At 45.8% G+C, this 17,113-nt stretch overlaps 1 long non-coding RNA gene across 1 annotated transcript in view; it reads right to left on the minus strand.

The window, feature by feature from the left end:
- Positions 1 to 17,113, minus strand: part of LOC115087910 — a 148,870-nt gene that overhangs the window by 17,068 nt on the left and 114,689 nt on the right. The window contains exon 2 of the long non-coding RNA XR_003855657.1: positions 11,648 to 11,947. This is a non-coding gene — a long non-coding RNA (uncharacterized LOC115087910). The remainder of the gene's footprint in view (positions 1 to 11,647; positions 11,948 to 17,113) is intronic.

Consider the following 17,113-nt stretch of genomic DNA (forward strand, 5'->3'; position numbering starts at 1 on the left):
TGGGCAACAAATACCGGACTAGCGGAAGCATGGGATATAGGGAGTGAGCCACTAGATATTGTAAAACAATTACAAAAGGAACCGGTAATAGCAGGAAGAGAGCTGGGATGTGTTGGGAGACAAGGATGGGTAATGCTATCTGGCTATCGTACCTGCCATGAACAGAAAAGCATACTACAAGAAAGAATAGCCGGGATAGAAAAAGAACTAGATGACCTGCTAAAAGATAATGTGATGTTACGATGTCATTTAGAAACTTACAAGCAAAAGGCAGAGCACGTTCAGTCTATTGCTGAATGGGCCGCCATAAGGGTGGCTCAACACAAATATAGGAAACGTAAGGGAAAAATAAATCATACTAAAATACGAGCGTGTATTACAAAGTCAGACTGGGATCCGGAGATATGGGACGGAGATATATGGGATTCTATGGACAGTGAATCTGAGGCTGCTGCAGAACCACCTCCCGTAGAACAAACATGTCCCATTGTCCGGAGGTGCATTTTACAGTGAAGTGATGGATAGGTAGTGGAGCAAGAAGGCACACAAGTAATGGAAGATTTCTCTCAGCACGAAATTAGCGAAATATTAGAATGAATGGGACAAAAGCCCAATGAGGTGATTGATAGATGGCTAGTAAGGCTATATGAGTCTGGCGCAGGAGATATTAACGTAGACCAGGCTGATGTTAAACGATTTACTATGATCAGTACTGACCCAGAGGTACTGGCAGCCTTACGCACGCTAGGATGGCAAGGGGGGCAGATGACTACATTATTCGATGCCATCTCTGCCTCTACCAAGCGGCGATATGCTACCATCACTGATTGGCCACAGAGCAATCGTACCCTGTATACTATCACGGATATTATACAATGTATTAAGGAATTGACCATGCAAGTGTGGTGTATGGGGGATTTAGCGGGTGACTTCTTAAAATTAAAGTTGCCTGGAACTGCCCGTGCAGAGATTATGAAAAATGTATTCCCCACCTATAAATCTATAATGATGACTTTGCTCATTAATAATGCTGGGAAAACTATTGGAGACTTAATTGTCTCAATTCGGGAGGTACAGGATTTGGAAATATGATGTGGGAGGTAAGGGCACTCAAAGGAGTGAAAGAAGTGAAAGAAGCAAGGGGGCCCAAAAGGGGTTCCGTGATTTATGAAATCGAGACACTGAGGCACGAATATCTAGACGAGATATGTTTGCAGCTCTGATAGCCGCGGGGGTGGCAAAGGAAAAAATTGATGGTATCCCCACCAAGGAAATGTATAAATTGTACTTGCAAAAATGTAAGGGAGGCAGAAAAAGGTATATACCAGGGGTCGGGAACCTATGGCTCGCGAGCCAGATATGGCTCTTTTGAGGGCTGCATCTGGCTCGCAGACAAGTGTCGTGTTGTCTATGGCCGGCGCCATTTTGCGCAAAATGGCGCTGGCCATAGACAACACGATTCGACTGCAGGAGGTCGTTCCGGACCCACGCTGGACTTTTGGCAAGTCTTGTGGGGGTCAGGAGGCCCCCCCAAGCTGGCCAAAAGTCCCTGGGGGTCCAGCGGGGGTCCGGGAGCGATCTCCTGCCGTGAATCGTTTTTCCCTACGGAAAAACCAAAGGTAGCGCCGGCGCCATTTCTACAAGCACCGGAGGTCCGAGAGTGGAAGATCACAGCGGGACCCTTCCTCTGGACCCCAGGTAATTTAAGGCATTTGGGGGGGGTTCGGGAGGGTGGGGGATTTATTTTAAAGGGTCGGGGTGGGTTTTAGGGTTTTTTTAGTGTGCCGGTTTTCCCGCCCTCCCCTTTCCCCTCCCCCTTCCCCCGATTTACGATTTTTTGACGATAAATAGGGGAATTATTATTGTATCGTGGCTCTAACGATTTTTGATGATTTAAAATATATCGGACGATATTTTAAATCGTCAAAAAACGATTCACATCCCTATTTACTGGTGTTCCGCTGGACCTCCAGGTATTTAAAAATTTGGGAGGGGGGGACCGGAGGGTGGGGGGATACTAACAAACTCATTTTAAAGAGTCGGCTGTATTTTTTGGTTATCGGCTAGGGCGCAGCCGATAAAAAAAAACCCGATCGGACTGCAAGATAAAAATTTCACGATGTGAATCCGAACTGGAATCCGAACCGATACCGGTTCCGATTCACATCTCTACCATATATCCCCCTGTCTCTCTTCTCCTCAAGGGTATATATGTTCAGGCTCTCCAGTCTCATCCAGTATATGTCTTTTGGTGCACACCCCAAACCATTTTGATTGCCTTTCTATGAACTACCTTTAGCCAATTTCTATCCTTTTCGATATATATAACCTCCACAACAAAACAAAGTACTGTAAGCAAGTCCTCACCAATGACATGTACAGGAATTTACTATTATCCCCTCCTTTTTTTCTACTGGTTACATCTCTCTATGCAGTCTAGTATCTCTCTGGCTCTAGCAACTGCTTTGTCACTCTGTTTTGCTACCTTGAGATAATCAGACACTATTATCAGACACTACCTAAGGTCTCCTTTCCTGATCAATATACATCAGCATCTCTCCCCCAACAGACACCCCTTTGGATTTCTGCATTCTGCACTTTTTTTGCTTTGAATCTTAACAGCCAAGACTTTGACTAAGTTTTCTTAGATCACTTCAAATTCTGCCTACTCCCATAGGTGTGTCCATTCTGTTTCAGATCTTAGTGTCTTCCACAAAAAGTCAAAAACTTTTCCTTCTAACACTTCTGCAATATCGTTTCCAAAGATATTGACAGAACCAGCCCCAGGACTGATCCCTGAGGCATTCCACTAATCACCTTTCTTTCCTCAGAGTGAATTCCATTTACTACCATCCTCTGTCATCTATCACTTAACCAATTTCTAATCCAATTCACCTTGAAACCTACCAACAAGCTTCTCAATTTGTTGATGAGCTTGCTATACAGGACAGAAGCTTTGCTGAAATCCAAGTAAACCACATTCAGCAAACATCCTCAATCTAATTCTTTAGTCACCCAACAGAAAAAAATTAATCAGATTTCTTTCATACAATCTGCATCTGGTAAAACCATACTGTCTAAGATCCTGCAACCCATTGTATTGAAGCTAGTTCACTATCGTTTCTTCAGAAGTGTCTCCATTAATTTTCTACCACTGACATAAGGCTTACTGGCCTGTACTTTCCAACCTCCTTTCAAAACTTTTGAAAATCATATCCATTATGTATAACAAACTAATCCATCAACCAAAATAATCCAGGACAGCCTAATAAGTGGGCTGTGAGAATTAAGGTTGTCTTCTTTTATCTGGTATCATAAACATGCCTATAGATATCAGATTACAGGCTATGTAACCCTTCTGCTGGATATGACAATTAATTGTTGTTCCCTGTATGTACCCGGATCAGTCCAGACCATGGGTTGAGCCTCCTGTCCAGCAGGTGGAGACAGACCAAAACTGTGAGGGTATCCTATATCAGGACAGAGCCTACCCTACACCCCTTCAGTATTCATCTGTCTCCAGCAGGTACAGGCAGCTGAACCTATGGTTCCCCTTCTTCTTCTTCCTTTAGTTTCCCTGAGGGGATTTTCTTTACTTTTGGTCTGGATCAAGCAAGTATTAAATTCTTGTTTAAAAAAAAAAAAAGAGGACTTTGAAAGTTTTCTCTCTTTTTTTCCTCACAGAGACAGTTCGGTCTCTTCGCTCTGCTGGGAGCCTGGGGGGGGAGGGGGGGCTTGCCCATCCTAGGCCCCTTTATCCCAGTGACCATCTGGGGTGATACTGGTGGTCCAGTCCCTCCCCCATTATCTAGCTGTCCACTGTAAAACAGTACCCTCTCAGGGAGTGGTTTTCCCCTAGCTTAGCTGAGCAGTTTAAAAAAAAAAAAAAGGGTACAAGCAGGGCTGTATTTATTACTTGTATTTGCTACTTTTTAAGAACTGTGGACAGCTCCAGCAGTGTGCAGAGTTCAGTCGCTGCCTCCGCTGACCGACTTCAGCCCTGCACAGCTCAGCTGTTTTTACTTTTTTAGCGATTTTTTTTCTCCACGCTGATGCCCCATTCCAGCGCCTGTAAAGCATGTGGAGAGTCTGCCACACGTTTTTCCCATGGAGGCCTCTGTTCAGGGTGCCTACCGGGTGGGGAGGGTCCCTCATCAGTTCCCTCGCCCACAGGCCCTGTTGCGAGTTCCCCGCTGCATGGCCAGGCCGTTCCCGGCCGGGAAAACTGCAGGAACGGTGGACATCTTGGAAGCAGGCTTAAATGCAGAATCGGATGTGCAGGAGGAAGGTGAGCCCAATTTTTTAGTGTCTCCTCCGGATTTGAGCCCCCTCATGCCCCAGAGGGGATGCCTGACCTTTCCCTACCCCCTCCCCCGGGAAGTCTAAGTCTTGTTTCTCCGCGGAGTTTGTTCTTCTTATGCACAAGTCCTATTTAGCCAGCTTACAGCAGGAGAAGATCCATCCCTGGACCCCCCCCCCCCCAGTCACCAAAAAGCCCACAAATTTCTCCTCCGCAACCTCCGAAGGTGGCGGAGGGCCAGGGCTCGGTTAGGGTTAGGGTGGTCCCGGGGGTCTTGCCGCCTCCGGATCCACCACAGCCGCCGCCGGTCCCTATTCCAGATCCGGATGTTGACCCACTGCTTCCTAACCCCCTCCTTGAGGGGGATGATCCTCGGGTACTACGCTTATTTCAAAAGGAGGAATTGAACCGCTCATTCCCTTCATTTTGCAGGAACTGGGAATTGAGTTGTCCTCGGAGGATACGGTTACGGCCGCAATGCCTGCCAACATGGACCTGGTCCTTGCGGGACTTAGGGCTCTTCCATGTACTTTTCCTTTTCACCCTATGCATAAGCTGATGCTCCTTAGGGAATGGGAGTCCCTGAGGCGGGACTCCGAGTGGGGAGGGCTATGGACAAGCTCTACCCCCTTCCTGAGGACTGCTTGAATCTACTTAAGATGCCCAAGGTACATTCTTCTGTCACGGCGGTTACCAAACACACCACCATCCTGGTGGTTGGGGCTATGGCTCTAAAGGATGTCCAGGACCGCAAGTTGGAATTTTACCTCAAATGCATATTTGAGGTCCTGCACTTCGGAGTTCGGGCGACAATCTGCAGCAGTCTCATGCAGCGGGCAAGCCTCAGGTGGGTTCAACAATTACTCAGCACCCAAGACCTCCCATCTGCAGAGGCGGAGCAGGCGGATCGCTTGGAGGGAGCGATTGCATATGGGGCGGATGCCCTGTACGATCTTCTGCGAGTGCAAGCCAAGGCAATGGTCTTCGTGGTCTCGGCCAGGCGCCACCTCTGGCTGAGAAATTGGTCTGCGGATGCCTCTTCCAAAGTGCAGTTGGGAACCCTTCCCTTCAAGGGCTAGTTGCTTTTTGGTGAGGACCTAGAGCAACTCATCAAATCCCTGGGAGAAAATAAGGTTCATAAGTTGCCGGAGGACCGCCCGAAACAGTCTAAGTTCTTCTTACCCTCTTGCACTAGATTTAGGGGACAACGCCGTTTTTCCGCTAGGGCAAGGGGCTCGTTCCCGAGGGGTAATGCTTCCCGATCTCAGTCCTGGCCTCATTCCTTTCGGGGACCTCGGCCTTTCAAGGATAGTAGCCAGCAACACTAGGTCACCAAGTCCTCCTCTCAATGAGATGGGGCTGGCTCATTCCTCCATTCGAGACTTAGGTGGATGACTGTCCCAGTTTCTCGGAGAATGGACAACCATAACGATGGACTAGCGGGTCTTAGAGGTGATAGCAAAACGCTAAGCGTTAGAATTTGCTCGAGACCTACCAGATCTTCACATGGTCTCCCCCTGTGGAAGTCGAAAGAGGCCTGCGGTCGAACAAACCCTGCGTAGGCTGCTGGAACTGGGGGCTATAGTCCCAGTCCCAGTGGAAAAACAAGGGTCCGGCCAATATTCCATGTACTTCGTCGTGCCCAAAAAGGAGAGCTCCTTTCGTCCAATTTTGAATCTCAAGCGCGTCAACCGAGCTATCAAGGTTCTCCATTTTCAGATGGAAACCTTGAGGGTGGTGATAGCAGCAGTTCGATCCGGAAAATTCTTGGCCTCACTCGATCTGATGGAGGCCTACTTACACATCCCGATTAGCTGCGATCACCAGCGGTATCTTTGGTTTGAGATACTGGGCCAACATTTTCAGTTTCGAGCACTCCCTTTCAGTCTTGCCATGGCGCCACGCACTTTTACCAAGGTAATGGTGGTAGTGGCGGCCACCCTGCTTCAAGACGGAGTCCTAGTCCACCCTTACCTGGACGATTGGCTCATCTGGGCCAAATCAAAGTCTCTTTGACAGCTGGCGGTCAGCAAGGTCCTGTCGTGTCTGACCTCTCTGGGGTGGGTCATCAACTTTCCCAAGATCAAGCTTCAACCCTCCCAGACATTGGAATTCCTGAGGGCACGATTCGACACTCGAGTAGGCAGGGTGTTTCTTCTGGAGGAACGATCGCTCAAACTCAGGGGCCAAGTGTGCAATTTTCTCTCTCTTGCTCTGCCAACGGGCTGGGATTATCTCCAGGTTCTGGGGTCCATGGCCCCCACTATCGATCTGGTCCCCTGGGCTTTTGCACATATGCGTCCGTTACAGAAAGCCTTGCTATCCTGCTGGAAACCAGTATCGAAACAGTTTCAGATGCCCCTGCTGCTCTCTGAGTCTACTGTCGCAGAACTGCAGTGGTGGCTATCACCTGCCCAACTTCAGAAGGGGATGTCCCTTCTGACACCGCAGTGGATCGTGGTAGCAACGGACGCCAGCCTCTCTGGCTGGGGAACTGTATGCCAGACCCAGTCTGCTCAGGGATATTGGTCTCCGGTCCAATCTCACTGGCACATCAATCGACTAGAAGCTCGAGTTGTCCAACTGGCTCTCAAGGCCTTCCTTCCCCTACTCCTCCACAAGGCAGTGCGGGTCCTGTTGGACAATTCCACGACTGTAGCCTACATGAATCGACAAGGGGGCACCAGGAGTCAGACAATTCCACCACTATAGCCTACATCAATCGACAAGGGGGCACCAGGAGTCACCTAGTCACTCTGGAAGCCAGCAGGCTCTTCGCATGGGCATAACGTCACCTAGAGTGCTTAGCGGCGTTCCATATTGCGGGGAAGAAAAGCGTTCAAGCAGATTTCCTCAGTCACCAGAGGTTAGACTCAGGCGAGTGGGAATTGTCAGATGCAGCAATGAACCTGATCATCCACAGGTGGGGTCCCGCTCATTTGGATCTGATGGCCACCATGACCAATGCGAAAGCTTCTTGGTTCTTCAGCCGCAGACGGGAACATTGCGCAGAAGGGGTGAATGCCCTGGTCCTTCCCTGGCCCTGAGACACTCTTCTGTACGTGTTCCCTCCCTGGCCGTTAGTGGGCAAAGTACTCCGAAGAATTGAGCTTCATTGCGGGCCTGTCATTTTAGTGGCTCCGGAATGGCCTCGCAGACTGTGGTTTGTGGACCTCGTGAATCTAGCCATGGACATTCCCCTATGCCTCGGTCATCTTTCCCATCTTCTTCGGCAGGGTCCCGTATTTTTCGATCAGGCAGATCGCTTCTGTCTAGCGGCCTGGCTTTTGAACGGTGGAGATTGAGAAAGAAGGGCTATAAGAAAGAAGGGATATTGCGGGCCAGGAAGCCGAATACCTCGCTTGCTTATGTCCGAGTATGGAAGGTTTTTGAAAATGCATGTGTCGCCTTGGGTTTCCCAGGTCCTTTCTTTTCTCCAGAACGGTCTCGCCAAGAGGTTGTTGTTTAGTTCTTTGCAAGTGCAGGTCTCCTCTCTCAGTTCCCTCATAGGCACTATTGATGGTTATTCAGTGGCAGCTCATCCGGATGTCGTCTGTTTCCTCCAGGGAACCAAGCACTTGAATCCTCCGGTCCAGGTTACTTGTCCCTCGGGGAGTCTTAACTTGGTTCTCCGAGTTCTCTGCGAAGCTCCTTTGAACCCTTAAGGAAGGCTACGCTCAAGGATTTGACTCTCAAAACCATCTTCTTGGTGTCCATTTGTTCAGCCAGAAGAATCTCAGAGCTCCAAGTGTTGTCGTGCAGAGAGCCTTTTCTACGTTTCTCGGATTCAGGGGTATCCCTTAAGACGGTACCCTCTTTCTTGTCAAAGGTCGTGTCTTCTTTTCATGTCAATCAGTTCGTGGAAATTCCGGCTTTTTCTTCATCAGAAGTAGCAAATACAGCTGGGAGTGACCTGCGGCGCCTTGATGTGAAACGGGTCTTGCTGCATTACTTTCAGGTTACAAATGGGTTCCGGGTCTCTGACCACTTGTTTGTTCTGTGGAGTGGGCCAAATAAAGGTAATAAAGCTTCCAAGGCCACTATCGCACATTGGCTAAATGAGGCCATTGTGTCGGCTTACATCTGTAAGGTTCAGCCCGTGCCGGAAGGCTTAAAAGCTCATTCCTTGCGGTCTCAGGCTACTTCTTGGGCGGAGAGTCAATTGGTCTCTCCACAGGAAATATGTAGGGCAGCTACTTGGAAATCCCTGCATGCTTTTGCTCGACATTACCGTCTGGATGTGCAGGCTCCAGTTTTTGGCTCCTTCGGGCAGCAGATTCTTCGAGCTGGACTATCTCGGTCCCACCCTGTTTAGGGAAGCTTTGGTACATCCCACGGTCTAGACTGATCCAGGTATGTACAGGGAAAGGAAAATTGGTTCTTACCTGCTAATGTTCGTTCCTGTAGTACCATGGATCAGTCCAGACACCCGCCCATACTAGATCTGATTCGTCCGCTCGAATGTTCTGTCTTTTTCTACAGGTTTTTTCAATTATCTGATTTGTTGTCTACTATTACTAAAGGCACCGGAAGCATCTAACAGATGAAAATAAAATTGTATGCAAGAGTGTTTTTATTCATACAGAATCCTTTCAATTGTTTACTTGTTCAATTTGTTAGTTTTTTTCTTATTGCTTGCTTGATCTTTGGGAAGTTATATCTGCTTTGAAAGTACTTTATACTGAAGGAGTGTAGGGTAGGCTCTGTCCTGATATAGGATACCCTCACGGTTTTGGTCTGTCTCCACCTGCTGGACAGGAGGCTCAACCCACGGTCTGGACTGATCCGTGGTACTACTGGAATGAAAATTAGCAGGTAAGAACCAATTTTCCTTTACTAGTTGAGACATTTGTCTGATACAGATGTACATATAGTGGTAATATATTTGCCCCTGAACTAGGCACTATTTAGTGCTGAATCACCAGGGTGTTGGGTTTCCTTTTGCACAAGGCTCCATTGTACAATATTTTATCATGCAGACATTTTAAAGGACTATTTTTCAAAGAGTTTAGGTTCCTAACTTTCAGTGTTAGGCTCCTAAATTGCCCTTTTGAGCTGAGACCCTAAATATAGGGTCCTAGTTTGATTAGGGTCCTAAATTTAGAATCCTAAAATGTGGGTGGCTACTGGAGTAGAGTTAGGGCAGGGAAACAAGTTTGTAACTTAGTACTGATTTTCAGAACTAAGCACCTAATTTAGGGGCCTAAATCTATGCAATTGAATAGCAGATCCATCTCTTCCAGGAGGGCATTCCATGCCTCCACTACCCTTTCATGAAGAACTATTTCCTGACATTGTTCCTGATGCTTCCCTCTTGAAGTTTCATATCATGACTTCTAGTTTTACAACTTCCTTTCCATCAAAAAAGATTTGATTTTTGTGCATCATTAATTCCTTTCAGGTACTTGAATATCTGTATCATGTCTCCCCTGTCTCTTCTCTCCTCCAGGGTATACATACTAAGGTCCTTCAATCTCATCTCATATGGTTTCCGTACAGACACCATACCATTTTGATTGTGTTTCTCTGGACTGCTACCATTCTGTTCTTATACCTTTTGAGACGAGGTCTCCAGAACCGAACACAGTTCTCCAGGTGAAGCCTCACCAACAATGTGTATAGTGGCATTATCACCTCCTTTTTCCTGCTGGTTATGCCTCTTTTGGTGCAGCCCAGAATCCCTCTGGCCTTAGTTATTGCCTTATCACATTGCTTCACCACCATCAGATCATCAGACACTATCACCCCCAGGTCTCTCTCCCAGTTTGTGCACATCAGATTTTCAGCCCCCAACATATATGACTCCTTTGGATTGCTGTGCCACAAATGCATGATTCTGCACTTCTTGGCACTGAATCTCATCTGCCAAACATTTGACCACTTCTCAAGCTTTTCTAGGTCAGTTTTCATTCTCTCTACTCATGGATACTTCATGTGTATCCATTCTGTTGGAAAACATTTTCATCCTCAATGAGACAAATTTTACCTTCTAATCCCTCCTCAATATCGCTCAGAAAGATATTGAACACTGTAGAGGTCCCAGAACCAATCCTTGAGGAACTCCACTTATCACTCTTCTTTCTTCAGAATAGGTTCCATTTACCACTACTCGCTGAGGTCTTTTCAGTCAGCTAATTTGTAATCTATCTCACCATCTTGGAGCTAACTACCAGGCTTCTCATTTTATTTATGAGCCTCTTATGTGAGACTGTATCAAAAGCCTTGCTGTAATCATTTTTAAAATTGCTATAATCCAAGTACAGTACATTGAGTGCTTTTCCTTGATCCAATTCTCTAGTCACCCAATAAAAAAAATCAGATTTGTTTGACAGGCCCTTCCTGTAGTTATACCATATTGTCTCAGATCCTGTAACCCATTGTATTGCAGCTTTCCTTTAGCAGTTTCCCCATTAATTTTTCCATCACTAAGGTAAAGCAAATTTAACTGCAGTTTCCAGCTTCTTCCTGCTATCACCTTTGTGAAGGGGGACCACAACTGACCTTCCTCAGTCCCACAGCACTACATCTGACTCCAAGGATTATTTAACAGGTCCTGCAGCAAACCTGACAGCATTTCTCGGAGCTCCCTATGTATTTTGAGATGTATTTCATCCGGCCCCATGGCCTTGTGTAATTTCAGTCTTTCAAGTTCCAGCCAAACACTTTTCTGTAAATGGAGATGTATCTACCCCACTCTCATCTGTATTCTTGCTAGCCAGTGATGGTGTTTCACCAATGTCTTCCTTAATAAAAACCCGACCTGAAGTATTTGTTTAATTATTTCAGCTATTTTTTCATCTTTCTCTACACCTTGCTCCTTATCTCCTTTTAATCTTACAATGCTTCTTCTTCTTCACTTTCTCCCTTTTCTGCTATATCTGAAAAATGTTTTGTCACCATACTTTACTTCTTTAGCAATCTTTTCTTCCACATGAGCTTTTGCAATCCTGATTTCTTTCCTCGTTTCCTTCAGCTTCACTAGATATTCTTCCCCATGTTCCTTTTTTTGGAGTTCCATTGTACTTTTTAACTGCTGATCTTTTTGCTCTTATTTTCTCACCCATCTTGGAGAAACATATTGGTTTCCTTTTTCTCCTACTTTTATTTACTTTTTTTTGCATAAAGATTTGTCATCTTTGTTATAGCTCCTTTTAATTTGGCCCATTTTTGTTCTACTTAACCCATCTCCTCCTAGCCTTCTAGCTCCTCCTCGAGGTACATTGCTATTTTGCCAAAGTCTGTGTTTTTGAAATCTAGGACCTTGATCATCGCGTGATTTCCCTCTCTCTTGGCTGTTATATTAAACCATACCATCTGATGATCACTGGTGCCTACATAGGTACCTACCTGGACAATTGAGATATTGTCTCCATTTATGTGCACAGAATCCAATAGCACTCCTCCCTTCATGTCTTCCATCACCATTTGTCTGAGCATAGACTCTTGAAGGACATCCACAATCTCTCCACTTCTTACAGATTCCACAGCAGGGATGCTCCAATCCATATCCAACATATTAAGATCTCCAATGAGGAATACGTCTCTCTTCCTTCCCACCTTTTGGATGTCTTCAGCCAGATCTCCATTATACTTTCCAACATGTGCTTTTTTGTACCAATGCACAGAAGATGGAGACCTGTAAATGAGCTAGACAAATAAGACAAGTGGTTATGCCACTCAACGCACAATAAAGCTCTGGAATTTGTTGCCAGAGGAGGTGGTTAGTGCAGTTAGTGTAGCTGGGTTCAAAAAAGGTTTGGATAAGTTCTTGGAGGAGAAGTCCATTAATGGCTATTAATCAATTATACTTAGGGAATAGCCACTAGGGATGTGAATCGTTTTTGAACGATTAAAATTATCGTCAGATAATTTTAAAATCGTCCTAAATCGTTAGACTGCACAAAACAATACAAATGCCCCCGATTTATCATCAGAGGCATTTGTATTGTATCGTTAAATAGGGCACGGGAATTATTTGGGGGAGGGCAGGAAAACCGGCACACCAAAACAACCCCTAAACCCACCCCGACCCTTTAAAATCAATTCCTTACCCTCCCCCACCCTCACGAACCCCCCCAAAATGTTAAATTACCTGGTGGTCCAGTGGGGGGGGGGGTGTCCCAGCGCGATCTCCCGCTCTCGGGCCATCGGCGCCATTTTGGCTGCCACTAATTAAAATGGCGCCGATGGCCTGATAAAAAAAAAAAACCACCCGACCCTTTAAATCGACCCCCCCCCTTAGCCTCCCCCACCCTCCCGACCCTTTTTTTTTAGGGAGGCCTGCGCCGCTAAAAAAAACCCACCCAACCCTTTAAATCGAACCCCCCTCCCCACCCCCCCAAAACCTTTTAAAATTACCTGGTGGTCCAGGGGGGCCTCGAGGGGCCTCGGGGAGAGATCCAGGGGGGCCTCGGGGAGAGGAGAGATCCAGGGGGGCCTCGGGGAGAGATTTCCCATTCCCAGGCATCAGCTGTTCTAAAAATAAATGGCTGATGAGTAAAGATGGCCGGCGCCATCTTTAAAGATGGCGCCGGCCATCCAGTACTCCTACCATGTGACAGGGGCCAGCCAATGGCACGGATACCCTGTCACATGGTAAGGGCAAAGGGGCATCGGAGCCATTTTCTTTTTAGAACAGCTGATGCCTAAGAACGGGAAATCTCTCCTCTCCCCGAGGCCCCCTGGATCTCTCCCCGAGGCCCCCCGAGGCCCCCCTGGACCACCAGGTAATTTTAAAAGGTTTTGGGGAGGGGGGGTCAATTTAAAGAGTTGGGTGGGTTGTTTTTTTTAGCAGCGCGGGCCTCCGTAAAAAAAAAAATGAGCGATGTGAATTGGAATCGGAAACTATTCCAATTCACATATCTTAACGATCAGATTTCCCCCCCCCCCCCCCCCCCCCAGCCGAATCTGATCGTTAAGACGATCTGGCACACGATTCACATCTCTAATAGCCACTGGTATTAATTGCATCAGTAGCATGGGTTCTTCTTAGTGTTTGGGTAATTGCCAGGTTCTTGTGGCCTGGTTTTGGCCTCTGTTGGAAACAGGATGCTGGGCTTGATGCACCCTTGGTCTGACCCAGCATGGCAATTTCTTATGTTCTTTTGTACTGGGCAAGTCTGGGAAACTATTTGATAGATTGTGTAAGGCAGATGGAAATTTATTCTGTCACTATATAAACTATTTTAATGTAACACTGCTTAATGAAAGAGAAATCATTTGTAAAGTTCTGGAAAAAAATCAGTATAAGCTAATGAGGAAATTGATAATTATTCAAAGGAGATATTGTCTTCTATCATCTTCACCTGTTGTGAAAGCTTCATCTCACAGTAAACTGAAACATCAATTAAACATATTAAATTTGAAAAAATAATCCAAAAATGATAGCTTTCCTATTGAATTTCGGAGCAATTATTACATTTCTTAATTCTAACATTTACCTTTCTTTGCTCCTATTAAGTATAGCAGCAATATCTTATATGATTTAAGTGCATTGGCCCCTTGAACTGTGCTAGTAATAAGGGAGATTGTGAGCCAACTCCTTTATTAACAAAGATTGCCAGATCATTGCCAACATGTCAACATTCTGTCTGGAATTTATTCTAGCTAAATTAATTAACCAAGATCAAGTAGGTTTTGTAACAGGATGTGTATTGTCAGGATAAAAAAAAACCCTTAGAATCCTGTTCAGAAGGCTAATTACTTAAAGCATTGCTTATGTGACAATTCTGATTAATATTTAAAAGCATTTGATATATTTAATAAAAATATATCAAACTTGTGTCACCTTGAAAGCCCATGTACAAGGTCAACAGAGACAGTCCTTGCCAATGTCTACAGTGACTTCATTTCCCCTCTTTCCCCTTTCTCTAGTACTGTTGATATGTGTCATTCTCCTAGTTCCCTCAGCCCCTAACTTTGATGACATCCTTGACTTCATTCTCTCCTTCTCCACACACATCCACTTTTAAATCATATTTATTTCTGTATAACTTTGCCAAAACCCATCCCTTCCTTTCTGAACACACTACAAAAACCTATATCCATCTCTTATCACGTCCCACTTAGATAACTGCAACCTGCTCCTCACACGTCTCCCAGTGAACCATCTCTGTCCACTACAATCTATTCAAAATTCAGCTGCACGGCTTATCTTTCATTAATGTTGCTTCACCAATATAACAGACTTTATTGCTGCTCCTGATGAGGAGCAAGTCTGTAGATCTCAAATTTTAGGGCTTATAGTACAAGATGAGGGGTCCAGGTCAATTAAGTGACATGCAAGATGAAGAATGAAAGGGGTCTGCAAGACCTCACTATTAAGTGGACAAACTGAAGGACTAATGGGAAAACTGGGAAAGTAGCTCGCGCAAGCATGTTTTAACTTTCGCTGACATATGCATGTAAAAGCCAACATGGTCTTATTGAAGTCACATGCCCTCTAGCTGTGCTAGAATAAACCCTTAAAATCAGGAGCATACTTGCGGGCGGTTGATGCATTTTAAAACATATGGGGCGGATTTTCAAAGGCCCGCGCACCGGCGCGCCTATTTTGCATAGGCCGCCGGCGCGTGTAAAGCCCCGGGATGCGCATAAGTCCCGGGGCTTTTGTAAGGGGGCGTGTCGGGGGCGGGGCATACTGACGCGGCGTTCCGGGGGCGGGCCCGGGGGCGTGGCGCCGGCCTGGGGGCATGGTCGAGGCCTCCGGACCAGCCCCCGGGACCGGAGGACGGAGCGGGGCTGCCGGCCGACAGGCGTAACTTTGCCAACAAAGGTAAGGGGGGGGGTTAGATAGGGCCGGGGGGGTGGGTAAGGGAGGGGAAGGTGCGGGGAGGGCGAAGGAAAGTTCCCTCCGAGGCCGCTCCGAAATCGGAGCGGCCTCGGAGGGAACAGAGGCAGGCTGCGCGGCTCGGCGCGCACAGGCTGCCGATTTTGCGCAGCCTTGCGCGCACCGACCCCAGATTTTATAAGATACGCGCGGCTACGTGCGTATCTTATAAAATCAGGTGTACTTTTGTTCGCGCCTGCTGCGCGAACAAAAGTACGCGCTCGCGCAACTTTTTAAAATCTGCCCCTATGTGTGTAATTTTAAAAATGTTTGCATTTCCTTGCTCACACGCCGATACCTGCATGTTTCAGCACACGCATACTTGTTTTAAAATTGACTTCTATCGAGGTAAGTTTCAAAGGAGATACGGATGTAAAAGTAGCATATATTGTTTCAGGTTCCAAAAGTGCAATTACGTGGATAAAACCTTTTGAGAATTCAGCCCTATGGAATGAATTTTCAAAGGAATTATGAGCATGAAAGCAATTTTCAAAAGCCCTTTTACACAAATAAATCCTTTTGAAAATTACCTCCTTAGATTTCAGGATTCTGTTGTATTTTGATTCTCCTCTTTTCTCTCCCTTGTACTTTAGGGATCTATATTCAAAGTTGTGTTAAAATCAGATGTGAGTTTTGATTTAATGCCTGATTTACTAATAGTCTTTAAAGCTTTAGTGAATCCTACAATAAAATTGAAATTAATATGGAACTGTTAATGCCTCTGGTAATGCATGTGCATTAACACTTATTAATTTATTTCATTTTATATACTGTTGTTCCAGAATAAGATCACAACAGTTTACAAAATCAGCATTCATATTCTTGGTTGAAATTCACATTCTGTGTTAGTATTTATAATTTAGGTCAATATCACAACAGTTATATGTTCTTGTTCATATTCTTACATATTCTTGGTCAACATGGCAGCAGATTTATATACTTCATATTTGTACATTTTTAAAGTTGGCATTACAGCAACTGTAGATTCTAATTCTACTACCTATATACGTTACATCATTCATTATTTATTGCTCACTTCACTACCATTGTCTCTTGTACTGACATTGAAGTTATCGGTATACTGGTGTTTTATGTTAAATTGTAAGCTTTTCTAAAGAGGCATGTTTTCAGTTCTGGTGATGTGAGCTCAGGTGGCAGCTATATTCCTCTCCATCCCCCATTACCCAGTTAAGGCCCCTCTAAGTTGAGGATCCAATCCACCCCTAAGTGCTGAAACAGCCTTTTAGGCCTTAACCCCCCATCCCAAATCGGTTCTTTCCTAGGCTGTACTTCCAACCACACGCCTTCCTCCAAGAGCTGAAGTGTAAACCCCAAGCCTTCAGCCCTCCCTAGATCCTAAATTAGTGAAATGGCTTCCCTAGGCCTTAGCCTCCCATGAGTGCTGAAACAGCCTCCCGAGCAGTAATCCCTTCAGCCTCTGAGCCAATAAGAAGGGCCACAGGGCTTTAATGACCCAGCTTGTGTGTGACAAAAAAAAAAAAAGAAAAAAGAGTATGAGGTCATTGGGCACCATTTATTCATTCACAAAAATCAGGAAGGAAAGAGCATTCTCACCTGCGCCTAACTTGATAGTAGAAGACCTCTGAAGGGATAGGCACTGGGGGTCAAGGATGGAGCAGGGCTCCAGAGTAACTCGATCTGGATATCAGGGAGTGGGATGGGAGCTCAGGACTGAATTGGTTGCTGGATGTCGGGGGAACCACTTCACCATTCAGGCGGCTACTTGGGATTCTCATCCCAGAGGGCCTTGTCCCTGGGGAAGGGGGGAGATTGGAGCCCAGGTGGCTCACATTAGCCACCAGTAGACAATGCATAAACTTAACTTGACCTTGTTTTTAAATTACCAGATGATTTAACACAAATATGTGTTAACATGATTAGCAATAGTACAATTTAATATTAACAAGCTATTGTGTATCAATTAAAATACAACAAACTGAACCACCAGCTCTAGGACATAACAA

The sequence above is a fragment of the Rhinatrema bivittatum genome, chromosome 3, assembly GCF_901001135.1.
Source record: "Rhinatrema bivittatum chromosome 3, aRhiBiv1.1, whole genome shotgun sequence".
Lineage (NCBI taxonomy): Eukaryota > Metazoa > Chordata > Amphibia > Gymnophiona > Rhinatrematidae > Rhinatrema > Rhinatrema bivittatum.